The sequence below is a fragment of the Aegilops tauschii genome, chromosome 1, assembly GCF_002575655.3.
Source record: "Aegilops tauschii subsp. strangulata cultivar AL8/78 chromosome 1, Aet v6.0, whole genome shotgun sequence".
NCBI classification, from domain to species: Eukaryota; Viridiplantae; Streptophyta; class Magnoliopsida; order Poales; family Poaceae; genus Aegilops; species Aegilops tauschii.
Window position 1 is genome coordinate 274475151 of NC_053035.3, and position 15124 is coordinate 274490274.

At 48.0% G+C, this 15124-nt stretch overlaps 1 long non-coding RNA gene across 1 annotated transcript; it reads left to right on the forward strand.

Moving 5' to 3' along the window:
* The first annotated feature begins 9936 nt into the window (after window positions 1–9936).
* On the forward strand, window positions 9937–13407 carry LOC141021175 (uncharacterized). Its single transcript, XR_012181217.1, has 2 exons — window positions 9937–11492; window positions 13134–13407. It is a non-coding gene; the product is annotated as an uncharacterized lncRNA (long non-coding RNA).
* Window positions 13408–15124: the final 1717 nt, after the last annotated feature.

The window sequence follows — 15124 nt, forward strand, 5'->3', positions numbered from 1 at the left end:
CTTTCCTTTTTTTCGAGCAAACAGGGATGCTAGTATTTAGTTGTCCTCTTGTCTTTGCACAACAGGATCATCCTCCTCTGAAGAAGAATATGGAGTACGTGAAGTGACTAGTTCCGATTATGCCAGGATGAAGAAGCCCTGTCTATCTTCTCATTAGAAGGAGCAGTTGAAGGATGGTTACATTACTCCCCACAAGACCAAACTAACTTCAAATCAGAAGGACTGACAGATCTCCATTTTGTTGCTGTGATGGGCAAGCACAATATTGTTCTAGGATTCTTTCTGGTGAGTTCCATTTTTCTAAAAGTGTGCTCTACGTGGACCATGTAGGTGCCTGCTTAAACTGTCAATTCATAGTACAGTTTGCTTTATACTAATCACTTTTTTGTATTTGTGCAAACAGGGGTGCTTAGCTTGATTTCAATGGGAACTGCACAAAATGTTCATGAATACATCGAATCATTCATTTCCACCACAAGAAAGGAGGTGCCGATAAGTTCAAGGCGTTGCAACATATAAGGGCGAAATCATACAAGCTACGCGGGAATTTGGTTGATTTTGGTGGAACTGCACAAAAAGAACACCTGGTTTATTTAGCATGATGTGGCATGTCAATGTACGAACTGATGTCAAACCCTGCCCATTCCACAATCGTAGGCATTTGATATTTTGGAATGGGACAACCTTGTCAAATTTTGCTCATTGATGTTAGCAAGAAGACATGCGTTTGATATTTTCGAATGGGACGCCCTTTGCTGTCAGCAGCGTCGATCGATTTTTTTATTCTTTAGTTGTGAAGTAAATATTGGCTCTGACATGTGAATCGCTGAGATGCATAATCATCGATTGTTTTGAATGTTCTCTATGAATTCCAGGCCTGTGTGTTTGATTGCAATGTACAGGAACACTAAAAAGCTTCCCAAACTCTTTGTACTCCTTCTGTTCCTTTTTACTTCGCACATTGTGAAAGTGCATACTTTTTTCTATAAGACTGGTCAAAGTAGAGATACTTTGACTGCAAACAGAACTTGTATGCAGACTAGAAAGGACCGGAGGGAGTACATGTGAAACTGCTGCAAACGAGGTGATCACCCTGGGAATAATGCTAGTACGTATTGTTTTGCATGTTCATCCAATGCCAGTGATACAAGAATTCGAACTAATCGAAATAAATTCATTCATACATGGTCAGATTTCATATAAACATGCCGGATTTCATTACATTTCATACATTCTTCAACTAAAAAGGGGTGCGCTGGAGGTATAATTAACTAACCGAAGCTACCCACCTGTGTCCGGCTGAGCCGAACAAAAGCTTCTTCTCCAGCGGACTGAGCTTCAGTGACTTAACTGCAGGTGCAGTTGCATAAGTGACATGTGGCCCAGATGCCTGTTGGGCCCATGTGTCAGCTAGCCAATTGCATCAGCAGTTAAGTAGAAGCAGCGTCCTTCTCCAACATAGCTCTCCGACTCCACGTCACCGCCAAGAAGCTAATCGACCGTCAATGGTCAACCCGCATAGCTTCGCTTCAACCGAAGGGTAGCAGCGGTGGCCTTACTTGGACCCGAGCGGCGATGACCTACCGTGTTCTACTCTTCCTTGTTTTTTGTGTGGCGCGGCCTCATTGGCAGCGGGGCGGGGCCTCGACGGAGCCGGCGATGTCTCTGTCTCGTTGCCGGCGGGGCGGCGCCTCGCCGGAGCGGGGGAAATCCTCCCCCTCGTTGCCGGCAGGGTGGGGCCTCAGTTGAGCCGGCGATGTCCTTTGCCTCATTGTTGGTGGGGCGGGGCCTCGGTGGAGTAGGGCCTCCGCCTCGGTGCTGGCGGGGCGGGGCCTCGACGGAGCCGGCGATGTCCTCTATCTCATTGCCGGCGGGGCGGCGCCTCGGCGGAGCAGGGGAAATCCTCCCTCTCATTGCTGGTAGGGTGGGGCCTCGGCTGAGCCGACGATGTCCTCTGCCTCGTTGTTGGCGGGACAGAGCCTCGGCGGAGCCGGCGGTGTCCTCTGCCTCGTTGTTGGTGCCGCGGGGCCTCGGCGAAGCAGGGCCTCGTCGACGCCAGCGGAGCAGGGACTCGTCGGAGCCGGCATTGTCCTCTGCCTCGTCCTCGATCTCACCAAATAGCGCCTCGCCCGCTTCATCACCCTCTTTGTAGGCGGCCGCAGCCTTTGCCACCCGCATGCGGTACTGCCAGTGCTCGAGGCGGCCCTCGCAGGCGGACCGGTACGAATCGAGCAGCGCCTCCTGCTCCGCCCGCTCCGTAGCGATCTGCTCCTCCACCTGCAGGTGCTCCTGGAGGAGATGGTGGTTGTAGGCAGCGTCAGCCTGCACCTCCCGGAACTGCTCCTCACGCTTCCGCCTCACCGTGTCCATGTATTGGGCACGGGCCTCGCCGATGGTCATGGTGCAATGCACCGGCGAGGATGGCGCGGAGGAGGGGGTTGGCGCCGGATCATCGACTACCATGTTCTCCATTGGGACGTCATCGTCCTCCGGCTGCCAGTCGGCCAGCCAGTCGGCAGCAATGGCTGCCATCTCCTTGTGGTCCATCGTCCGCCCATCCTGAAGAGCGCTGGAGCGCGAGGAAGCCTTGGTGGGCAGTGTGGACAGGAGAAAGGGAACGGAGGCAGATGACGGCGGCTATGGCCGGCGCAGCAGTTTATATAGCAATAGTGGGCGGCGGAGGGACAGACGTGTGGCGCCGGAGTAGCCGCCTCGGCAACTGCGTATCATTAATGTGGGCGGCAGATGGACGGACGGACGACACTTGTGTCGTTTGAAGGTGGAGCAATCGCCTGCACCGGGAAGCGGGGCGGGCAGCGCTGACCATTTCGGGTGGAAAGCGCGCGCGGGCGAGGGAGGCGGTCTGGGTGGGCTAGGGCAGTCAGACTTGTGCTTGGCAGCGGGTTGGTCCAGCAGCCGGATATGCTGGCTTGCCAACGAGCTCGCGGAGCTGAGCAACGACAATCACACGATGGACGTAGCCTCGGATCAGGAGCTGGCGCCACTGTCCAAGCCAGTTCATGCCGTGTTCACCACAGAGCAGGTGCGGCCGGACTTCGATGCCCTAATGGCGGAAGAGCTACCAGCCCAGGAGGACCTGTGCTGCAACCTCCGTCTCCTCAACGAGCACCGGTGAACAAGCGAACGACAATGCCATCTCGGACATGTGACCCTATTATCCTGGCTTCCCAAATGAGCAGCGGGTGCTGTATCAGACCATCGGTAGGGCCTGCGAGGCCCTCTCCGTCATCCTTCGAGTTGTTGCGCTCGCTGTGGCACCGCCGTCTCGCGTTGTCAACATGGTCAATGGACATGAGGAATGAGGAGATGACTTTACTTGGAGAGGATTACAGTGGGGACCCACCAGGGCCATAGCCGCACGTACGCAAGTGCCTCCTTATTATATACAACTGTAATTTTTTTGCTTCCTCCTTGTTTCCTGACATCACAGTCCCACACCATTGTCAACCTATGTAGTCAATAAACGAGAGAATTGCACAAGGAGCGACGACACCTAGGACCAAGCAGCTCGAGCAGTATTTGTGTTTTTGAGGTGTGAGCACTGCACAGTTTTTTTGAGCGATGTTTTCGTTGTTGTTCAGAGGAGAGCAGGGTTTTAACTGGGTAGGCTGTGGCCCGTCTAGCCCAGGCCAGATATCCACCCAGATATTAATTTTTTTCAAGCTGAAAATGGCTAGCCCAGCTATACTTTTTTTTGAGGAATTCCCAGGCAAGGTCAACTTGTTATTCTTCGCCCCGCTGGGCTGCAAATCTTTCCTAGGAAGGATGCATTAGGCTTAACAAGAAAATGGGCTTTAAGAAATAATAAATGGGATGTAATTATAAAAACTGGGTAGTAACTATAAAAAATGCACCAAACACGTAGTTACTTTATAAAATATTATTTTCGGATTTTGAAAATTTTAATTTCATTAATTGTTGCACGCACAATGTTTCGTTGGATTTTTACGTAATACAAATTTATATTGAAATTGTATTTAATCTGACTAGAAATTTTGGGATAAAAATATTTCGGATCCCATCAAAATGTGGGAAATTTTATTGAATTCTGTTTTGAACGGTTGGTTGAAATTATTAATCGTTGTCCTAGCTAGAAAATGGGCTGTACTTTTAACAAACTCTAAATGGGTTGTAGTAAATTGCATTAGAATTCAAAAATGGGTTGCACATTCTTACAAATCGCAAATGGGCTATAAGTTCTCTGCCACACACTTCTGGGCTTACTAAGTTGACGCGTCCCCTCAAAAAAAAGTTGACGCATATGCAAGGCTTTGTCAACTTATAGTGAACACACGGTTCTAGCAGCAGTGGCCATTGGATGTCCATCCAACGGATGTCGTGCTTCTTCTTCAATCTCGGATATTCTACCTTCACCCGCCCAAAAAATGATTCCTCCCCCTGACATATGGGGTGCACTGTTTCGGAAGCTGACCTGTGGGCCTACTAAGTTGACGCGTACCAAGGGCTTTGTCAACTTAGTCAATATAAACGATTCTAGCTATAGTGACCGTACGATGTCCATCCAACGACCTTCGTGCTTCTTCAACCTCTGGTCTTCTTGCTCCAGCCGCCAAAAGCAGCGTCGGTCGTGCCGCCTGCTCCTGCCTCCCGTGGCCGACTGTGCTGCCGCGGAGGCCTCACCGCCCCTACTACTCCCACCGCTAGCCAGGCCATCCCTCCACTCACCGACACCCCCTGTTATTCTGCGGCAACGGCAGCCTCACACCGCAGCCGAACCAGTGAACCCTTGTACTCCTCTCCACGTGGGCATCCACTGCCGCGTCTTCCCCGGCTTCGCGTCGTCCCCTTCCTAGGCCTCACCGTCGTCCACCGCCTTGGTGCTCTCGGCGCGGCGTCGTCAATGTGGTCAACAACCATCTTCCATCGAAAGAGTACTGTACGTGGAGAGGCTGACAACTGGGTCCACGGCCACTGCAAGGAAGTGCCTCCTTATTACATGGAAAATAATGATTCGTCCACCTGACAGCAGGGACCCACCAGACGGGCCACCATATTTCGCGAGAAAAACGTTTCCCCCCTGACTGCTGGGACCTACCAGCTACATCTTCGCACGCAAGGAAGTGCCTGACAGTTGGGACCCGCCTGGTGGAAGCATACGTAGCGTTGTCATTCTGGTCGTGAACGTGTATGTACATACGATCGGTCTGTCTGCAGGCTGCAGCGATGAACCGTGGCCGTGTAAGGAAGGGCGCGTGTCATAGTAGAGGCGCACACGTAGCATGTACACATATGTACAGCGGCCAGGGTGCAAGAAAGAAAATATGGCCACATACGTACATACGGGTGGGGTCTCGAGCGCGTACTCGCGCATATATATACGGACGGCCATGGCTTGTGTACATGGAGAGGCAACAGACGGCAGCAACGGCGTCCTGTTCATCGGGCAGCGAACCGGCTGGGTCGGAACGGCGAAACATCATCCTGTTCATCAGGAGGCAACCGACTAGGTCGGAATACGTTGTGTTCATCGGGAGGGCTTGGACGGAACAGCCGATGGAAATGAGGCCCGACGTACCGCAGAACGGAGGAAACGGCCTTGTGTTCGACCGGCCACGTTCGAAACGGGATCCTATTCATCGGGAGGGGTCTGGCGTACCGCAAAACATAGTAAACGGACTTCTTTTGAACCTCCTACGGTCGAAACGGGGTCGTGTTGATCGGGAGGGGTGTGGTGTACCGCAAAATGGAGGAAACGGACTTGTGTTGGAGCGTTACGGTCGAAACGGGGGTCCTGTTCATCGGGAGGGGTGTGGCGTAATGCAAAACGGGACTCCACGGGATACTGTTCATCTCCACCGTCGACCTCCTCCAGCCTCCATGAGCTACTGTTCATCCACCGTCGACCTCCTCCAGCCTCCACCTGTGACTGTTCATCCACGGGCTCCTGTTCATCCAGCCTGCACCGCGCGCTCCTCCACCGGCTACTGTTCAGTCAGCCCTCTCCACGGGGTCCTATTCAACCACCCCTCCATGGGCTACTGTTCATCCAGCCCTCCACCAGCTGCTGTTCAACCAACCCTCCACGGGGTCGTCCTGTTCATCCAGCCCTCCACAGGGTCCTGTTCATCCACCCCCAACCGACTCGATCGGGGTCCTGTTCATCCAGAGGCAACACCACAGGGTCCTGTTCATCCACCCCCACCGGGAACTGTTCATCCAAACCCCCCAACAACGCTCACTGTTCATCAAGGGAAGGAGGCAGCAGGGTTCGATCGGCTTCAGTTAGCAGTAGTGGCGAAGGAATCACTCGGGTTCAGTTAACAACAAGGGATCGATCGTTCGAGTTCAGTAACGTAGCTAGTGCAATCGCTCGGGTTCAGTTAGAGCCCAACGCCTCTCGCACCCACATGCGTACGTGTACGAGAGAAACGCGCATCGCTCAGCCCCCGACCACCGACCGTAACCGGGAACTCCCTGATATTTTCCTCGCCCTTGCTTCTACCACGGTTTTTTCCGTCATGCACGTCCCAAAGAATGTCATGCAGCTGCGTCTCCGGCCCTCCCAGGACAAAAAGCCCATTTTCTGTCATATTTTTTGTCATAGAACTAGGATCCCACCATATGTATGATGATACCGGGTTTTGTCAAAATTATCGTCATAGAAGTGTCATAAGTATGACATAATTTTTTTTGTTCGGCCCAAAATGTGATGAATGTGTCTTTTTTTGTAGTGAGTATGGAATTCTCAACCGACTACATTGAGATTGGGGATATCTGATCATGATCCTGAATATCAAGTCTCCCTCAGTGTGCAATCTTCATAGCAGAAATGATCAAATCAGCAAGAAGATAAATTGTGTGCAAGATTGACAGAATATTCTCAGTCAAAGGTATGGCTCAGATACAAGTTTGATTCTTCACTAAGGATGATTTTGAAGCATGATATGCCCGAAAGCAAGCAAAAATATGGCATGTATCTAATACTCAGAAAGGAGGATCGTCCGGTAAAACCCCGTTTCATACAAGAAATCAACATCAGAAATATTAAGATGGTATGTATATGTGGTAATCGGTCTGCATATCACAATGAGAAGCTTCTGGTGTAAGCAACCCACTTTTCCCTCGCAAACTACCAGAGAAGATTTCAAGGCAAGATTCATCTATTTTCCTCAGTCTGATACATGGATGATTTCCCGTGCAAGGTACCCTGTCTTCTTTAGTAAGAAACCGGAAAAGCTTCTGGCATAAGGTACCGAGTCATTCCCCATCAAAGTCTTTAAGGGGGTAAGCTTATGAAGCACGATATTCAGTCTTCTTCGGCAAGTTGTCCGATGAAAGTTTTGAGCACAAGCCATCCCATCTTCCTCAGTAAGGCATTGGTACAAGGTAGTATGCTGTGAATTGACAACATATGGCAGTGAATCCCAAGGATAAGATGCGCAACAGTTTTGTCCGAAGCAAGAATCAGTCAGAGCACATGTCTGTCTCGGGAATCAGATTCTCATATATATGCGGTAAGCATACCACCAAGGTTTTGCAAGTCACTCGGACGAGGATCTGACAACCACGTGAGGATTGTTAAGAGAAGAAAGCCAGTATACACCGCAGTGTGACAAAGGATTATGAAGATTGACGACAATGAGCTCAGTACAAGAACCTGTGAACCTGGAATATGATCCTGATGAGCCCTTGTCTTCTTTCTCTGGGTTCGAATGATCATTTCCCAATGGTCAGAACTTGAGAAGTGATGAGCCTGCCATTTAAACAATATTACCATGTCAGAAGAATGAGGATAATTTATGCACCCGACAGTACCTATGGTCACACGAAGAATGCAATATGATCAAGCTCTTTCAGCAAAGGATCCAGACAAAGAAACCAAGAATGAAGGAGCAAAGACCAGAAATGCAAGTATGCAAATTGTTGTATGAACCATATGGTGTAGATACCCCGGACAGTCTGAGTCAAAATCGATCACCTTGAATATTCACCTACGGGTCTACTCAATTTTGGTAAGGACCCATATCCAGACAACCCGCTCAGTTAACAGTATATGCTCAGATTTTTCAGTATCAAATATCTAAGTCTGTCAAGTTAGACTAAGGGTCAATTCAACAGTTTGACTCCCGCAACCATGGTGAAGCATCACACAGCCTACTATCCCATGGGTACCCCGACAGAATGAATAATCAATAGGTGAAATAACCATCTCGAAGCATGTGCCCTCGCTTATGTGAATCATCATGGATAGCCTGTCTGGAACAAAAATTTTCCGCCAGACCCACCGTCAGTCAAGTATGAGGATATTATTATATAAGGACATACCCCTTAGGCTGGCCACGACAAGTGACATTCAAATATTTGGAACCGATCTGATACTCAAAACAGTGGAACTAGTCAAAATAATTCAGAAATTCCTGCGATAAGTCAGAAACTGTCAGGAAACGATTATGCCTCAACTCGCTGTTTGGAACCCAAAGGACTTGCATTTAGTGGAGAAACCCAATGCAAGGAGTCAGAGCTTGGGTGTTCAGCAGGGAAAACCTGATCACAACTTCGTAAAAGGTTGTTAGTGTCGGATGGCACACCCAGCGAAAATCACTCTTGGATTTGTGAGACGGACATATATTTCAGTCATGATAACAAATCACACTCAGCTAAGTCAGCAGATCTAAAAATAAATGGGAGCCTGTACAAGCATAAACAAGCAAGATCTGTTAGAACGTGGATACAGTAAAGCAAATTACCTCAGGGCCAGCCAAATAAAAATTTAGTGGGAACAACAATAAAGGAAAAACGATACCCGAGTTGGAAACGGTTCCTTACGTCAGTAGATTCATACTTGTTCCCTGAGCAACCAAATCTCGAGGATGAGATTTCTTTAAGGGGGTAAGAGTTGTAACAGCCTGATTTTTGGCCCTTCCTTTTTCTTTTCTTTTTCTGAGGTTTTTGCCTGAGTTTTCTTTTTCCGTGGCTTTGTGGTCTGGAAACTGAAGAAGATGACCTCTTCTTTCTTTCCAGAGTCGCTTGTCATACCCAAATCCAACCCTAGACCTTTCCATTTCCACCTTGGACCAATTCCCAACATTCTTTTTATTGGGAATATTCCTTTTCTATTAAAGGAATAACTCAATTTGCCCTAGGTAGTGAAGCAACCCATATTTCCCTCACTCCTAAAATTCCCAAATAATTCTCATAAATTGTTTGAGTCATATCTTCATCAAATATGGCAAAACTTTTCATTGCCGTGTTCAAAAATAATCCTCAGATAATTCATTTCCTATTCTTCCCTAAATGGCACATTGTGAAGCAGGTGCTATTTTCCTTTGCCCAATTGACCTCAAACTCCTGGGACATCTTTTCATGTCCCTATAATTGCCACATGCCAAAATGTAACCTCATTTGCCTAGTAGTTATTTAATTATGATTTTCCAAAGTTTCTATCCAGAAAGAAACTTTGTGAAGGAGGTACAAGCTAGGCATATCCAAATGAGTTGCCATTTTGTATGGTCCTTCATATCATCATATCATAGCCCTCCTCCAAAGTTGAGCTCGTTTCATGCCTCCGTGTGAGCTCATCTTCAATTCTTTGATTCTGACCAAATTTTTAGTTTGTGAGGCAAGTATATTTATCTTGCTCCATTATGGCTGCAAATTTATCTAGGCCTTCTATTATCCGTATAACCTATATCCACCCATTTTGGGCATATTTTATCAAGCCATTGTTCCTCTAGAATTTTTGCTATTTCTGTTTAGAGGAGATATTTGTGAAGCAAGTACCATTTTGGCTTGGCCAATTGGTATGAGACTATTTGAGCATCTTAATAGGACCAAATGACCCTGCCTTGCCCAATTTGAGCTCAAGTTGATACTCCATGTGAGTGCATCATCATGCTCAAGCTTCTGGACCATTTTGGTTAGTTGCAAAGCAAGTGTATTAATCCTTGATCCATTTATCTTCAAACTCCGCAGGACTGTAGTCCTTCCTAGCCTAAACACCCCAGACATCACATTTGACCCATAGCATCTCTCTATTGATCACACTAAGTTGATCAAATTTGCAACAGCGAACTTCAGAGGCTAATTCCCACTTAACCAGAGCACCTTTTACTAATCCACCACCTCAGTTGAAACCTACCCTGGAAGGAATAACTCCCAGACAACCTTTTCCAGCTTGTTGCCCCCTCGTGATGCCATTACTGGTGGTGACCACCGATTTGGCATGTAGTGTGCGCGGCCAGAACGTCGTTTGCGCTCGGGCCCCTCCTCCTCTCGTCGTCTTCGCGCGCGTGAGCGTGTCTAGCGTCTTCCTCTCGTCGTTGCCACCTCCTTGGACCCCTCTACCCCTCCGGCAGCTTCCTCACCGATGCTCGCCGCCACGTGCCCACGGGCGAAGAGTAGCCATTTGGCTCTGTTCGTCGCCGTCTTCTTCCTCCCCGTGCTCCGTTGGCTCTCTCTGCCCCATGAGACTCTCCCCCGTGCCTCACCATCGTCTACCTCCGGGCCCATGCACGAGTACACGCGTCCGCGGCGATGACAGCTCGGCCTCCTCGCCCACGGCTATAAGTAGCCCTCCCCGTGCTCGTCTGAGCTCACTTCCAGCCTCCCCAGACTCCCTGGACCCCGCCCAGCCGTCTTGTTGAGCTCGAGAGCCCCTCTAGCTCCACCATCGCATCGCCACCATGGCCGCCGCTCCCCTCCGGTTAAATCTGAGCGAACCCGAGCCCCTCCCTCGCTCCCACCACCTCTAGACATCTCCTCTGCCACCAGTACGCTGCCCCAGCACCTCTCCTCCTCCTCCTCCTCTGGTGGCCTCCTGCCGTGGGTTCGCCGGCGCCCGAAGCTCTCCTCCGTCGTGTCCCATGCCCCGCCCCTCCCGGTGATCCTCGGCGTCTTCCACGACCGGGAACGGGTGCGGCTCGTTCTCGTGAGCTCACCCGTAGGTCACACGGCCCGAGTGGTGCCCGAAGTCAGCTGGACTCGTCGCTGGAGCGCTCGGCCATGCCTCTGCCTCAGTTCGCTGTCGGGAGGAGGAGAGAGGAAGAAGAGAAGGGAGGAGAGAGAGGAAGAAGAAAAGGGAGGAGAGAGAGAAGTGGATAAGGTGGGACCCACCTGTCAGCCGCACAGGAGTCAGCCCCGCCTTTTCCATGCTGGATAAGTGGAAGCGCATTCTTCACTTTACGCTTTCCCCGTGGGAAAGCGTATTTTCCTGGAATGCGCGACCCGCCGAGTTGCCAGGGGCCTGTCTATGAATATAAATTTTATAGATTAGTCCCTGTGTTTCAATCCTTCGTATCTTTTTGCTCGTTACTCCGTTTGAGGTGATTCCAAAGCCCATTTCTTCGTCTCGTCGAGCCCGTTCTGTCGGTCACACTTTCACCATGTGTTAAAATTCTGAAAATGACCATATTTCCCTTGCACGTAAACAGCCCCCTCCGGGAGAGAACTGTTTCTGGCAAATCTTTCCGCGGCTTCACCGAACTTCTTCCCGGTGCCGTCTTCATCCCCAGGCAAGCCACAATACCCACTTGCATGATATTCATGCAGTAGCCATGGTTTTCAACTTGAATATTTAATAAATGTTTGTCTATTTAAAATATGGTTATCGTTGTTCCGGTGATACTTAGAGTTTCATGTTTACTCTTGTGCCATGTTGTCTTGTACTCTGCCATCATGTTCTACCTGCTAGTATTCCTTTCAGATGTTTATGCTTTCTAGTAGTACATGTTGATGTCGGTGATGGTCTTCGGTGCATGACTGTCGTCTGTCCCGAGTGCCGTCGTTATGCATGTTCCGTTGTATCCAGTTGATTAAATGCTTGCATGGTAGCATTATCGATATGTTCTTGCATGCTCTTTATTGTTGATGCTAGTAGTCCTGCTATGTTTCTGAGTAATGTACTTGTGATGTTCATGCTAGTCAGTATGCCATGCTTAGTCAGATATATGATTGTTGTTGGTGATATGTTAAGAAGTAATGTTGCACAGCCATGCTTATGTTGATTTCATGCTCATGTATTGTAGTTGCATCATGTTATTTTCATATGACTCAGCTTATTCCATTCAAGTTTAACCGGGCTTAATTGAACCTGAACAACTATTGGCTGAGTCATGCTGTCACCATATCGAGCTGACAAGTGCAACCACACTTGCTGGTATGGGACGGTCCTAGCTGGTTTATTGTCATGCCTCTCGTCGGTGCTCCAACTAGGGAAGGTTATGGGCGCGCGCTACCCTGATCAGGTAGGCGGACATAAGCCATGTGGACCTGTTGTTGTTGTACCCGGGTTGTCCCCGTTTGGGACTGTTCTGTTTTGCCACGACGGTGGCTGTTTTGCCTTTGGTAGGCTCGGTCACCCTGGACTGAACCCAATAAGGGGTGTTGGTCGGAGTAGCTATGAGCGTGTCATGGCAGTGGGTACAGTTTTGTCGGAACGTCGTTGGTCCATCCGAATGGGAGTGTGAGGCCATGGGTTCTGTGGTGTGGGCACAGTGTGCTGCCTCTGCAGAGTGTACTAATCTATAGATAGTCGCGCCCACGGATAAGGGCCTAGTTTGTAGTTGGTCACACTATGGGTCAACAGTAATAATAATGATGTGCTTAATAACAACCTAGTTTGATGATGAGATAAGTTGGTTATGTGATCCGTGATTGATCACTGTTGGGTTACGAGGTAACCCGTTGAACCAAGTGTGGTTCCGTTTGTGATCCGTGATTGATCACCGTGGTATCGAGGATACCGAGTTGTTGGATATTTGTGCGAGAATCATGGGTAAAGATCAAGCTCCTTGTGGTCATGTAATGATTACTCCGGTATTGTTTATACCAAGCTTGATTTGATCCTGAGATGATCGTGTGATGTCCGTGGATGGTAAGTGATGCATGTGATGGTTACGAGGAAACCCGAGCAGAATAAGTGGTGCATATAGTGTCATCATGTTGCATGCTAGTATCTTCAAATTCATATGTTCATGTCGTGCTCATATTGTGCTAGTTGTATCATGTTCATTTTGTTCATGCCATGTTGTTCTGAGGATATCATGTTAATCAGTATTAACCTATAATTGCCATGCTGTTGTTTGTCTTGAATGCTTCTGGTTATTGTGAGCTTGCAAGTACATTCAATGTACTAACCTGGCATGTCATGCCAGTTTGCAGGTCATGCCGGATTTGATAGCTTGTTTGCCGTGGATCCCTTGTTTGCAAGCTAGGATAAGCATTCCAGTCAGAGTCCCTGCGGAGTGGAGTTCACCACCATCATCGTTGTTCCGCTGCTAGAAGCTATTCCGCTGCTTCGAGTTGTTCTGCTGCTTGCATAGAGCAACAGTGGCAAGCGTAGTGTCGCCGTGCCGATGTAATTCCCCATTATATCGGAAACCCTTGTACCCAAATATATTGTAATAAAGAGCTGATTTGTTCTTCTAAGCAGTGCCGTATTCAAGAAGACTTCATCTCGATCACTGGGCTGGAATACGGGGCGTTCCGGTTTCTCTGAGCCGGGGTGCCACATTGCACATCGCGGATGTGCAGCACCCCATCGCACATCTGGATAGCTTGAGGGTGCTACATCACCTCCCGTAGATATGGGTTGATGACGTTGTCGAAGAACTTGTCCTTGTAGGAGGTTGAAGCGGCCATGGTGGATTGGATCTGACAGAAAACAACAAGAAAAGAAAACACGAGTTTTCTCCGCTATACGGAGGTTAACAGGTTCGGGAGGTATATATAGATTTTTATCTTGGAACAAGCAGAACGGAAGAAAAACGGAGTTCGGAAAGTACCCGAGGTCACTTTCCTGGAAGTTTCTTATTTTCGTAATTTTCTAAATATTCCAAAACTGACAAAAAATATTTTTGCGGATTTTTCGGAGTCCGTTTACTTACCGTATCATGTACCTCCTTATTTTCACGATTCTGGAATGTTCCGGAGGGACTCTTTTATGTGTTCTTACGGTGTCAAAGTTTGGATAACATTGCTTTTAACATTAATGGGCGTACCTGAGATATAGTGTTTTATTCGTTGCCCATTGACAACCTACAGGTTACTCCATTCGACATTATTTGTTTTGATAGCCCCGGATCTATAGACCTCCTCGATGACATAGGGTCCTTCCCATTTGGAGAGGAGTTTTCCTGGAAAGAATCTGATACGAGAGTTGTACAAAAGAACATATTCTCCTACTTTGAACTCACGCTTTTGGATTCTTTTGTCATGCCATCTTTTAACTTTTTCTTTGAACAACTTCGCATTTTCATAAGCCTCGGTTCTCCATTCATCTAATGAACTAATATCAAATAACCTCTTTTCCCCAGCAAGTTTAAAATCATAATTGAGTTCTTTTATTGCCAAAATGCTTTGTGTTCTAACTCAAGAGGCAAATGACAAGCTTTTACATAAACCATTTTATATGGAGACATACCCATAGGATTTTTATAAGCTGTTCTATAAGCCCAAAGTGCATCATCTAATTTCTTAGACCAATTCTTCCGGGACGTATTGACAGTCTTTTGTAAGATTAGATTTATTTCTCTATTGCTAAGTTCAACTTGACCACTAGACTGAGGATGATAAGGTGACACAATTCTATGGTTAACATCATACTTAGCAAGCATTTTACGGAAAGCACCATGAATAAAGTGTGAACCACCATCAGTCATTAAATATGTAGGGACTCCAAACCTTGGGAAAATAACTTCCTTATGCATTTTGATAGAGGTGTTGTGATCAACACTACTGGTTGGAATAGCTTCTACCCACTTAGTAACATAATCAACAATAACCAAAATATGTGTATCCCCATTAGAGGAAGGAAAAGGTCCCATGAAGTCAAATCCCCAAACATCAAATGGTTCAACAACAAGTGAATAGTTCATAGGCATTTCTTGACGCTTACCGATATTACCTATTCTTTGGCATTCATCACATGACGAGACGAACTTACGGGCATCCTTGAAGAGAGTAGGCCAATAAAAACCAGATTGCAATACCTTATGAGCAGTTCTGTCTCCCGCGTGATGTCCTCCATAAGCTTCAGAGTGACATTTCCGTAGGATTTGTTCCTTTTCATGCTCAGGTACACAATGTCTAATAATGCCATGTACTCCTTCTTCATAAAGATGTGGGCCATCCCAAAAGTAATGTC